The sequence below is a fragment of the Sorghum bicolor genome, chromosome 3, assembly GCF_000003195.3.
Source record: "Sorghum bicolor cultivar BTx623 chromosome 3, Sorghum_bicolor_NCBIv3, whole genome shotgun sequence".
NCBI classification, from domain to species: domain Eukaryota; kingdom Viridiplantae; phylum Streptophyta; class Magnoliopsida; order Poales; family Poaceae; genus Sorghum; species Sorghum bicolor.
This window is the reverse complement of record NC_012872.2, coordinates 32,828,214-32,840,054: the sequence shown is the minus strand read 5'-3', so window position 1 is coordinate 32,840,054 and position 11,841 is coordinate 32,828,214.

Here is an 11,841-nt window from a genome sequence, read left to right as displayed (position 1 = left end):
GCCTCGACGCGGGGTGGCTTGAGGCCTGCTGGTTGAGGCGCTCGTCGACGGGTCGCTCTTCCTGTGGGGTAAGATCTTCGACGTACTGATTCTTTCCTTTCGATGTCCTTGCATTTTCTCGGGTAACGGCTTCTTTACGCTTATTCCACTTTCCTCAGGTTGAAGCAGCCGCTCGAACAGGCCCAGCTCTCGATGGCCAAGAGGCTCAAGGTGGGCACGGCTTCCAAGGACTCGGGTTAGTAGCTCATTCCTTTCTTGATATTATAGGAGTCGTGTTACCCTTATGTTGATTATCATGGTGACTGACTTTTTGCATTCGAGCGCTTATAGGCTCCTTCGTTCCTCGGTCGCCGACAGGTGTCGAGAGCGCCTCGCCTCATCCATTGGTGGGGGAGTCCACCCCGCCATCACCGAAGCGGGTCGAGGCGCCTCGCCCCCAAGAGTAGGAGGGAGCCCCGGAGCCTCCCCATTCTAGGGTCGAGAGGGATCCTATCACTATAAGTGACGGGTCCAGCGGTGACAGGCTTCCGAAGGACGCCCGGTCCGCGGACGAGGAGGTCGAGGCTTCCCTTGTCACGGAGCGGATGCCTTGGCCCATCGGGCTGAAGAGTGCGAGCGGGAGATGCAGCAACAGCTGCAGGAGGGGGGGCAACAACTGCAGCAGGAAGTAGAAGAAGGAGAGGAGGGGAGGCGGCAACAAGGGGAACGGCTTGAGGAGCTGCTGGAGGAGGACCGGCAGTAGGAGCTGCTGTGGCAGAACCTCCTATGTGTTTGGGCCCACCGACACTTGTCATTGTCCCAGGGACCTCTAACGGTAATGCCGGGGATCCTCCCACTTTAGAAGTCTGATGATCAACTCAGGACGCTCTTTCCACCGCTATCTGGGATGTTTTAAACAAGCTCGTCTTGACCACCAACAATGGTCATTTAACGAAAATGTCTTCTCCTCGCCCTTATCAGATAGCAAGTGGCCACCTTAACACCAGGATCACTCGTTGCGAAGACATTGCAGTATCACATACGACACAAGACCAAAATAATATTTCAGAGTAAAACAGCGGAAGTATTACATAACTTAATTTACAAAAGGAGTTCTTCCAAATAGCAGAGTGTTATTACAAGCCAGGTCCAGCGGAGCAACTTAAACTTTAGTACAAAAGTTACAAATTTACAGACCCTGCCCATGGGTCACGCTCACTCTTCTTCGTCGTCAACTTCGACGACGGTCACACAACAGGGTCCGAAACAAGTCGGCTCCTGGGCTTCACCTGCAACAGGAGGTTGGAAAACCCTGAGTACGGGAGTACTCAACAAGACTTACCCGGCAGAAAAAGAGGAGAAATTAGGGATGCAGGCTTAGGGTGGACAAGGAGTGGCTGAGCAAGGAGCCAAAGTATTTTGCGGAAAAGCTTACTAATAGTGCATCCTTACTTTCAAGTTTTACCCACGAATTCCTCTCCTTACGAGGCTGAGGAGTTCGAGGACAGTCTAACTAGTTTCTTCTCACAGACAAGTCTGTAAGTTCCTAGTCCTTAATCGAAATATGATCTATCCAACGGCCATAGCTTCATGTCACTCTGAGTCCGAGAATTGGGATCCGAACCTCATGAGACATTTTCCCCCTTTCTCATTTTACCTCTTAGTTGCATATTTAACTATGATGAGGGGCAGTGGATTGAGTCTCCCAATCGGGGAGCAACGACAATTCGAACCGCTTAGCAATCCAGCTGGAGTTCCTAACCACCCGACATATGTAGAACCAAATCTTGCATATATCAACCCAAATCAAGCTCTCCCCAAATTTGACCAGGTTCGCGGCACCCGAGAGCACAGTACTCCACCATCCTACAGCCGATCTAGATGTTTCCCGGTCATCTCAGATCCGTAAGGTGGGTACACACTACTCTCGCCATCGCTCCACGCCCAGTGCGCGAGTAGCTGTTCGCGTCGAGGGATCACAAGACCGGGCTTACCGAGGGCAAGTGGCTAGTACTATAAATTCTCAACCCAGCGGGCCATCAATGGACCGGTCCTTAACCGACACAGTTGGAGACACTGCTTTAAGACTCCATTCTTAAAGCAAGTCCGCCGACCGGTCTCAAGTTGAAACATCATTGACCATGAGTGTATTCCACAACAACCCTTCAAACTTTCTTGTTTGAAAACCTATCTAGTAGCAGGGCTAAGCATCACTACGCCGTTGTAAAACAAAACAGGTGTCAAGGACAAGATAAGAAATATTACGGTAGTAAATGCAGCAAGTAGGTTAACCCAATTCTCAACTATCTAATGCAGCATTTTCAATTCATAAGTGATAAAAGATTTAAAACGTTCAAGGAGGGGTTAATGCATCCAGGGCTTGCCTTGGTTGCAGGGCAGAGAGGGACCCTCGGAGACTTCAGAAGTCTCGGATCCTACTTCTTCGAACGGAGCACCGACCTCGGGGTTCGGTTCAACGGGCACTCCTTCGGTCACGTGCACTATACGCAAAATGATGAATGCTCATGATATGCGCATGACAAATATGCAAAAAGTGACCAAGTTAAATACAACTGGCCGCCTCGGTGCAACACAGATTAAACAATAATTAAAGTTGTTTAACATCTTAGTGTCTTTACCCAAGAGGTTGCATCTGTAAATTGGTACTTTTTCTTAATTCATAATTATTCTGAATTAACTAATTATTAATCCTATTTACCTTAATTAACTCTTAATTAATCACTAATGACAGTAATTAAGCATTAAGGCCAAACAATAATTAAATGCCAAAGGTCATTAGGGTTAATGACCTCAGGTCATCACACAATCCCAAAATCACTCAACCCTAATTATGAGGATTTAACTAATCACTATCTAATTATCTTGGAATTATTATTTAATTACTAAATAAGGGTTTATTAATATTTTATTCAAACATTGTCCAACTGCCACCAAATTTTGTGTGAAGTCTGGAAATAATATTCAGAGACTCCCCACAAAGTTTGGTGATTTTTGGACATATAAATAAATTGTTAAAATTCCTAGAAGTTTTATTTACTAATTAAAAGGGGCAATTTTTATACCCTTGAAAACTATCAGAAAACAGAACCTAATATTTTTCATGGGTTCTACTTATTCCAGGGAATCTACACAAAAATTTCCATGATTTTTGGATCTACACAAGATTTATTACACAAATTCAAATATAAATCAAAAACTGCATAAAAAGAAAAAGGAAAAACACTGCAGCGAGTGGCCGGAATTCGGTCCGCAGGCCGGCCCGCTCCAGCTCGGCCCGTGCGGACGCTGTGCGTGCGCTGCTCCCCCTGCGCGTGGTCACTGACGAGCGGGTCCCGCTCGTCAGGCGCCGCCTCCCCTCCTCTCTGCGGGACACTGACAGGAAGACCCTACCTGTCAGTTCCGTCCCCTTCACGCGCGGCGACACTGCCGCAGCTCCAGCGGCCGATAGCGAGGCCCTCGGCCCCCCCGCGCGCGCGCGCATCAGCTCCGCCTAACCTTCACGAACCGATTGCTACGACTTACTCGTACTCTACCGCCTTCTCTCTACCTCAACCGCATCACTGGCGGATGGCCGCCATGGCCGACTGTCGGCCGGCCACTAGGGCCCGGTAGAGTGCAAACGAATGGTGTAGGGAGGTTCAGGGAGTGCTGAGGAGCACGGTGCTCACGTCGCGGGACTCGGGGAGGTAGCCGAGACTGCGGGCGACGAAGACGGTGCCGTCGGGCGGGTGCTCCGGCTCCGGCAAGCTTGTTCCGGCGATCCTGTTCGCGTCCAAGAGGAAAGAGTGAGCGCATGAGCTGTAGGAGCTGAAGAGGGACCGGAAACAACCGCGAGTAACGCGTGCTACTTACTGGAATCACGTGGCCACGGAAGGAGTTTCTCGGCGGCGGTTTCGGCCGGAGTTGGAGAAGAAAGAGTAGCCCCGGCGATTGAGCGGACTAGAGAGGGAACTCGGAGGTGCACTGGGTTCGCAAGGAGGTGGCGAATGCTACAGAGTGCTCAATTTGGCTCGAGAGGAACTGAGTACGGTGAATTTCAGAGAGGGAGACGTCGGGTTTCTTCGGCCGTGGACAGCGAAATCGAGCGGCGTCGTCCACGTTGGTGCTCAAGTGGAGGAAGGAGCGAGCCCAGGGCGTCCACGTTGCCTAGCGGCTCTGGCAGCAAGCAGCTGCGTGCTTGCACGCATGCGCGCGGCGCAGCTCGCGCGGCGGATGCGCTGGACAGGGGCCGGTGATCCTCATCGGATCACTGTAGCAACCCCTATCCTCCCCCTTTTGTCCCCTTGTGAAAATCGGCCAAAGTTTGAACTAAAGCCAAATTGCCACAAAAATAAAAGTTGTGCAAAATTTTGTAAGCTACAAATCATCTTTTGGTGGCCAGAGCTGATTCTGAGTGGAAAGTAGTTAATTTGGCCAAACAGTTTTGAAATTCAAACTCAATTCAAAGAAATTCAAATTTTTGAATTGGGGACAAAACAGGGTTTCCAAAATTACTTTTGATTTTTGATAACAACTTAAAAAACTCCCAACATGAAAGTTGTTCAACTTTTTGAGCTCTACAACTTTCATGTTGACCACTTTTCAAAATTCCAAACAGATTTTGAATTGGAGATTCAAATTAGAAAAGGGGACACTTTCCACAAATCTGTATTTTCAAAATTACTTTGAATTTTGTATAGAAACTTCAAAAACTCAAAACACCAAAGTTGTACATATTGACAAGATCTACAACTTTGCTTTTGAACTCAACCTCAAATTTTGCTTAGTTTTCAAATTGTGTGAAAGGGGGCAAAATATAGGGTTCACAAATCAGGGTCCCCCCCTAAGCCTTCGAAAAAACTTTACCCTAGGGTTTTAGCAACCAACTCAAGCATCACTAACAAGATAAACACACTTTAATTCCCTAAGCACATTCAACCAAATTAAACTCATTTTAAGTTGATGCATCAAGGTGTGCTTAACCAATATGCTGTGCAATGCTGATGATGCCATGATCCAAATTTTAGTAATCGTAACATCGGGGATGTTACAGTCTTTCCCCCTTAAAGAAATCTCGTCCTCGAGATTTAAAGCCTTAGGATGAGTAATGGAAAAGGAAATTTGTCAAAACTTTTTCATCTTCAACTTTCTCATAAAACAAGAAGTTGGGGAAAACCACTCCATTATAAACATATATGTACACAAAGTACATGGCGTTGGCTACTCCTTTCCTTCACTAGAGTACGCTCCCTATGTATCAGCTGTTGTCCTAAAGAGAAGCGTGGAATTCAGGAAAATTCCCCAGCAGATAGTCTTCAGATTCCCAGGTGGCTTCCTCTTCAGAGTGTTGGCTCCACTATATCTTGTACCACTTGGTAGTCGTTCTTCGATTAACTCTCTTCCTTTGATCCAGTACTCGGATAGGATACTCCGAATAAGTTAGATCTGGTTCAAGTTCTACATCTTCAATATCTTGAACCTGGTCTGGTACCCGAAGACACTTCTTCAGTTGAGACACATGGAACCCATTATGTATCCCGGATAATCGTTCGGGCAGTTTAAGGCGGTAAGCTACCTGTCCACATCGGTCAATAATTGGAAATGGACCAATGTAACGGGGCGCTAACTTGCCTTTAACACCAAAACGATTCACTCCTTTCATTGGGGACACTTTCAAATATACATGGTCACCCTTGGCGAATCTTAACGGTCGACGTCTTTTATCGGCGTAGCTTTTCTGTCGGGACTGAGCAACTTTCAAGTTATTTTGAATTTGTTTAACTTTGTTTTCAGTCTCTTTCACTAAGTCAACCCCGAAGAACCATCTTTCTCCGGGTTCCGACCAGTGTAACGGAGTTCGACATCGAAGGCAATATAGTGCCTCAAAGGGAGCCATCTTGATACTCTCTTGGTAGCTATTGTTGTAAGAAAATTCTGCTAGAGGCAAGCAGTCATCCCACTTATCCGGAAAATTCAGGGCACAAGATCTTAATAGAAGTTTGGTGCCCAAGGATTCATGTAAGCATTTCCAGAACTGGGAGACAAATTGTGTGCCTCTATCTGACACTATTGTCTTTGGCACCCCATGCAGACTTAATATACGATCAAAATAGATCTGAGCATAGGTGGAAGTATGATACGATTTCTTTATAGGTAAAAAGTGTGCTGTTTTGGTGAGACGATCTACAATGACCCAAATTGAATCAAAGCCTTTGGCTGTCTTAGGCAATCCTACTATAAAATCCATACTTATGTCATCCCATTTCCATGCTGGAATAGGCAAGGGTTGCAACTCTCCAGCGGATTTGAGATGAATAGCTTTGACTTTTCGGCAGGTGTCACATTGGGCCACATAGCGAGCTATTTCTATCTTCATTTTTGTCCACCAACACCTTTGCTTTAGGTCCCGATACATCTTATTGCTTCCCGGATTAATAGAATACCTCGTGGTATGAGCTTCATCCAGGATTTGTTGACGTAGCTCAGGTACCTTTGGAACCACTAACCGGTTCTTGAACGAGATTACTCGTGCATCATCCACCTTAAAGTCTGTGGGTGCTCTATTAAAAATTTTCTCTTTAAGATGTTTCATGCCTTTGTCTTCCTTTTGTGCCTCTATGATTTGAGCTTCGAGATTGAAGTCAATCTTTAGATTGGCAAGGCTCCCTTGGGAAATCATTTCTATCCCCAAGTTCTCTAGCTCTTGGCACAAAGTTATATCTCTAGGCGTCACTGTTAAGTAATTACAGTGAGCCTTACGACTGAGGGCATCAACTACTACATTTGCCTTGCCAGGATGATAATGCACCTCAAGGTCGTAATCTTTGATTAGTTCTAGCCACCTTCCCTGGCGCATATTAAGCTCGGCTTGAGTAAAAATATACTTCAAGCTTTTGTGATCGGTGTATAAATGACATGTGTTCCCCAACAGATAATGGCGCCAGATCTTTAGTGCATGTACCACGGCGGCTAGTTCAAGATCATGGGTCGGGTAATTCTCCTCATGTGGTTTAAGCTGTCTGGAAGCATATGCAATTACGCAACCCTCCTGCATTAGCACACAGCCTATCCCAATCCCTGATGCGTCACAATACACATCAAAGGGTTTTTCAATATCTGGTTGGGCTAAGACAGGCGCAGTTGTCAATAATCTTTTCAGAGTCTGAAAGGCTTGCTCACACTGAGGTGACCAAACAAATCTTGTTTGATTCTTGAGCAAGGTCGTGATTAGTTTGGCGACTCTTGAAAAGTCTGGGATAAAACGACGGTAATATCCCGCCATACCTAGAAAACTACGGACCTCATGTACCGTAGTCGGGGGTTTCCAATTCAACACGTCTTCTACCTTGCCTGGGTCTACAGCGACTCCCTCCGCTGATAATACATGCCCCAGGAAATGAACTTTGTCTAGCCAGAACTCACATTTGCTGAACTTGGCATATTGTTGATGCTCCCTAAGACGGGTTAGCACGATTCTCAAATGTTCAGCATGTTCTTTCTTAGTCTTGGAATAGATTAAGATGTCATCAATAAAGACGACTACAAATTTGTCTAGTTCGGGCATGAAGATAGAGTTCATCAGGTACATGAAATGGGCCGGTGCATTGGTCAACCCAAAAGACATTACCAAGTATTCATACAGCCCGTAACGGGTTGTAAAAGCTGTCTTGGGCACATCTTCCGGCCTAATTTTAATTTGGTGGTACCCTGATCTCAAATCAAATTTTGAGAATACTTTGGCCCCAGCTAACTGGTCAAATAATAAGTCAATACGGGGCAACGGGTACTTATTCTTAATCGTCACCTCATTTAGGGGACGATAGTTGACACACAGCCTTAATGTTTGTTCTTTCTTTTTCACAAACAAGGCTGGGCAACCCCATGGAGAAGAACTGGGCTGAATAAAACCTTTCTGCAATAGCTCTTGTAATTGGGTTTTTAATTCGGCCAGCTCTTTCGGTGCCATTCTGTAGGCCCTTCGAGATATTGGGGCTGTCCCTGGTTTCAATTCTATACTGAATTGTACATCCCGATCCGGTGGCAGACCTGGTAGGTCTTCAGGAAATACATCCGGAAAATCCCGAACTACCGGGATATCTTCGACTGCAGACACATTAGCGGCATGAACTTGCCCAATTGTCCGCTTGGGAGTAGCTAACTGGATTAGGAGATAAGATTTCTCACTGGGCAATGGGATTTTAATGGTTCGATGGAAAGTGTCTAGCACAACCCCTCGTTGTGCCATCCAGTTCATGCCTAGTATGACATCAATCTCCTGGTCTTTAAGAACAATCATGCTAGTGGGAAAACTATGCCCACCAAATTCGATGGGTATCTAGTGAACCATTTCTTTAGAACTCAGCCGCCCTCCTGGCGACTGTATATAAAAATAATCTTGTGTTTCCCCAATGGCTATGCCATGCTTTAACACAAAGGTGCGATTGATGAATGTATGAGATGCACCAGAATCAAAAAGCATTAAAGCAAGATGTTTCACGACAGGAAACGTACCCATCATTACTGGTTCACCCTCCGGGATCGTCTCCACCTCCGTATGGAAGACTTGTCCCACTTTCTTCGCTGGTTTCCCCCTTTGCACAAGTTGTCCTTTCTGAACCCCAGTCCTGAATTGACCCGGCTGGGGTTGGCCCATAGGTGGCCTTTGGAAGGTAGGGTTGGTTTGGCGGGGGAAAGGGCACTCTTTAGAGAAATGCCCAGGCTTACCATAATTGAAACAAGGGTAATTGTGGCTGGGCGGAGCAGTGGGGCGAACACCTGGGGCGTTCGGCTGGCGTGGTGCAAGAGCGATGGCAGTAGGTCAAGGGTATACCTGCTGCCCTAGTCTATATTGTGGTGGGGAAAAGGGACCACGATAAGGTGACGACGCTTGAAAACGTCCGTGGCCCAGCGGATGATAAATGATTCTCTGGCGCTTTTGACCGCGACCAGAGAAAGAGGAAGAAACAGTCTTCTTCTTGGCTTCTTTGTGCTTTCTATTCTTTTCCTCTGAGGCGATGGCAATATTCACCGCCTCATAGAAGGTAGCATTTTGGCAGGTGGTCATCATGGTCTGAAGTTTAGTATTTAGACCACGCATGAAGCAGGCTTTCTTCTTTCTGTCCGTGTGCACATGGACTGTGGCATATTGAGAGAGATGATTAAACTTTGCCACGTATTCCATGACACTTTTATTGCCCTGCTGCAAGGCGAGAAACTCTTCGGCCTTCATGGCCATGAGCCCTTCAGGGATATAATGGGCGTGGAACGCGTCCTTAAACTCGGTCCAGGTGACCTGGTGTCCCGGAGCTTGGATAGCTAGGAAGTTCTCCCACCGCCACCTGCAGCTCCTCGAAGCTGCTGAGCTGCGAACAGGGGCTTCTGAGTTTCTGAACACTGAATCAAACTGAACTTGTGCTCCATGGTCCGGAGCCAATCATCCACTTCTAATGGCTCATCAGCCTTAGTGAATACCAGGGGCCTTGTCTCGGTAAAGTCCACGTACCGAGCTTCTCCGTCCCCATTGTGGTGTGCCCTGAAGTTTGGGGCGGGGTGTGGTTGACGTTGTGCTAACTCGCAGAGTAAGCGAGCGTTGTCGGTAGTGGCACTCAACGGAACAGCAATGGTATCAGCCAAAGAAGGTGGAGCAGGTGGAGGGTTGGGGATATCATCCCCTCCCTGAGATGTCCCAGCTCCATCAGATCCGCGTGTACGCATCGGCATCTGCTACAAGAATCATAGGTACTTGTTACCACATGAAATTCATAACGTAGAACATATCTTACATTCTTCCATTTATTTATTAAACATTAGTTCGACACACCAGGAACAAACAAGTACAACTTCTCAAACCGAAAGAAAACTTATATTACAAACCCGACCCCACTACGGCAAGCTAGGACTCCTACAACGACGTTGCCCGCGGTTTCATCGAACTAGTCGGTGTAGCCAGAGCTGTAGCCCGGGTCGTCATTGCCATCATCCTGATTACCCCCTGGGTTGTTGTCATCGGGGTCGGACTCCTCTTCATCACTGAGGCCATGATCGGGTTCCCCATCGTCTGCCAACTCGCCATCCGTATCCATCTATCCTTCGCCTGGAGGTGGATGGAGCTGATGATATAGGTCAAATGCAATATCACGATATTGCATTGCCAAGTCATTGACGGTATCTATGTGATGTGCCAGCTCCAGCTTCTCCAACTGGAGCTGGTCCTCCCGCTGCCACGCAACATCCAGCTGCGCGGTGACCGTGGCCGCCATCTTCACGTACAAATCTTTAAGGTACCTGGCCTTGCCCAGCTTCGCATTCATCCTAGTCAGCTCGTGCCTGTGTGCGCTCCTGGCCTCTTCTTCTCGGGCAATGGCGGCATTCCTCTCCTCCACCATACGGGACAACATGGCCTCAGAGTTCTCGGTAGCTTGTTTTTCTTTGGCTAGTTGAGCTTTAAGTTCGCGGATCTCCATAACATTGTACATTCTTTCTCTCATCACCTCAATCAACTCGGCGGACAACCTATCCACCTCCTGTTGAGGCGGGGAACGGCTACTGCTCGCTTGATCGCTGCGCAGGGCCAACTGAAGTCTGGGGACTCCTTTTGGACCTGTCCTCTTGCGCGGGGTCTGTTTCCAACAGGCCATCCTGTAGAGGGTAAGTTTAGATTAGTAAGAGAGACCTTAAAGGTTAGCAAGAATAGGATTGATTCTATTCACCCAACCCGACAAGGAGGAAGGAACTTAACCAAGTGATAAATCATGATGCCTGCACGAACTTACGATTCCTATCAACAATTCGTAACGATATTACTTAATACTTTTACAACCCAGGACAATACTTAATGTCGCTCCTCCAAACCACTCCAAAAATTCTAAGAAAGCCTACAGACAGGGGTAAGGTAGGACTAAGCACTTGGACTCAAAATAGGCAGGTTTATAGTATTGGATCCAAACGAATTTTGAAGTTTTTCAAGAGGTACAGCAGTCATCTTAGCAACGAATGCTCTGATACCAGCTGTGGCAGAACCTCCTAAGTGTTTGGGCCCACCGACACTTGTCATTGTCCCAGGGACCTCTGACGGTAATGCCGGGGATCCTCCCACTTTAGAAGTCCGATGAGCATCTCAGGACGCTCATTCCACCGCTATCTGGGATGTTTTAAACAAGCTCGTCTTGACCACCAACAATGGTCATTTAACGAAAATGTCTTCTCCTCGCCCTTATCACATAGCAAGTGGCCACCTTAACACCAGGATCACTCGTTGCAAAGACATTGCAGTATCACATACGACACAAGACTAAAATAATATTTCAGAGTAAAACAGCGGAAGTATTACATAACTTAATTTACAAAAGGAGTTCTTCCAAATAGAAGAGTGTTATTACAAGCCAGGTCCAACGGAGCAACTTAAACTTTAGTACAAAAGTTACAAATTTACAGACCCTGCCCATGGGTCACGCTCACTCTTCTTCGTCGTCAACTTCGACGACGGTCACACAACAGGGTCCGAAACAAGTCGGCTCCTGGGCTTCACCTGCAACAGGGGGTTGGAAAACCCTGAGTACGGGAGTACTCAACAAGACTTACCCGGCAGAAAAAGAGGAGAAATTAGGGATGCAGGCTTAGGGTGGACAAGGAGTGGCTGAGCAAGGAGCCAAAGTATTTTGCGGAAAAGCTTACTAATAGTGCATCCTTACTTTCAAGTTTTACCCACGAATTCCTCTCCTTACGAGGCCGAGGAGTTCGAGGACAGTCTAACTAGTTTCTTCTCACAGACAAGTCTGTAAGTTCCTAGTCCTTAATCGAAGTATGATCTATCCAACGGCCATAGCTTCATGTCACTCTGAGTCCGGGAATTGGGATCTGAAC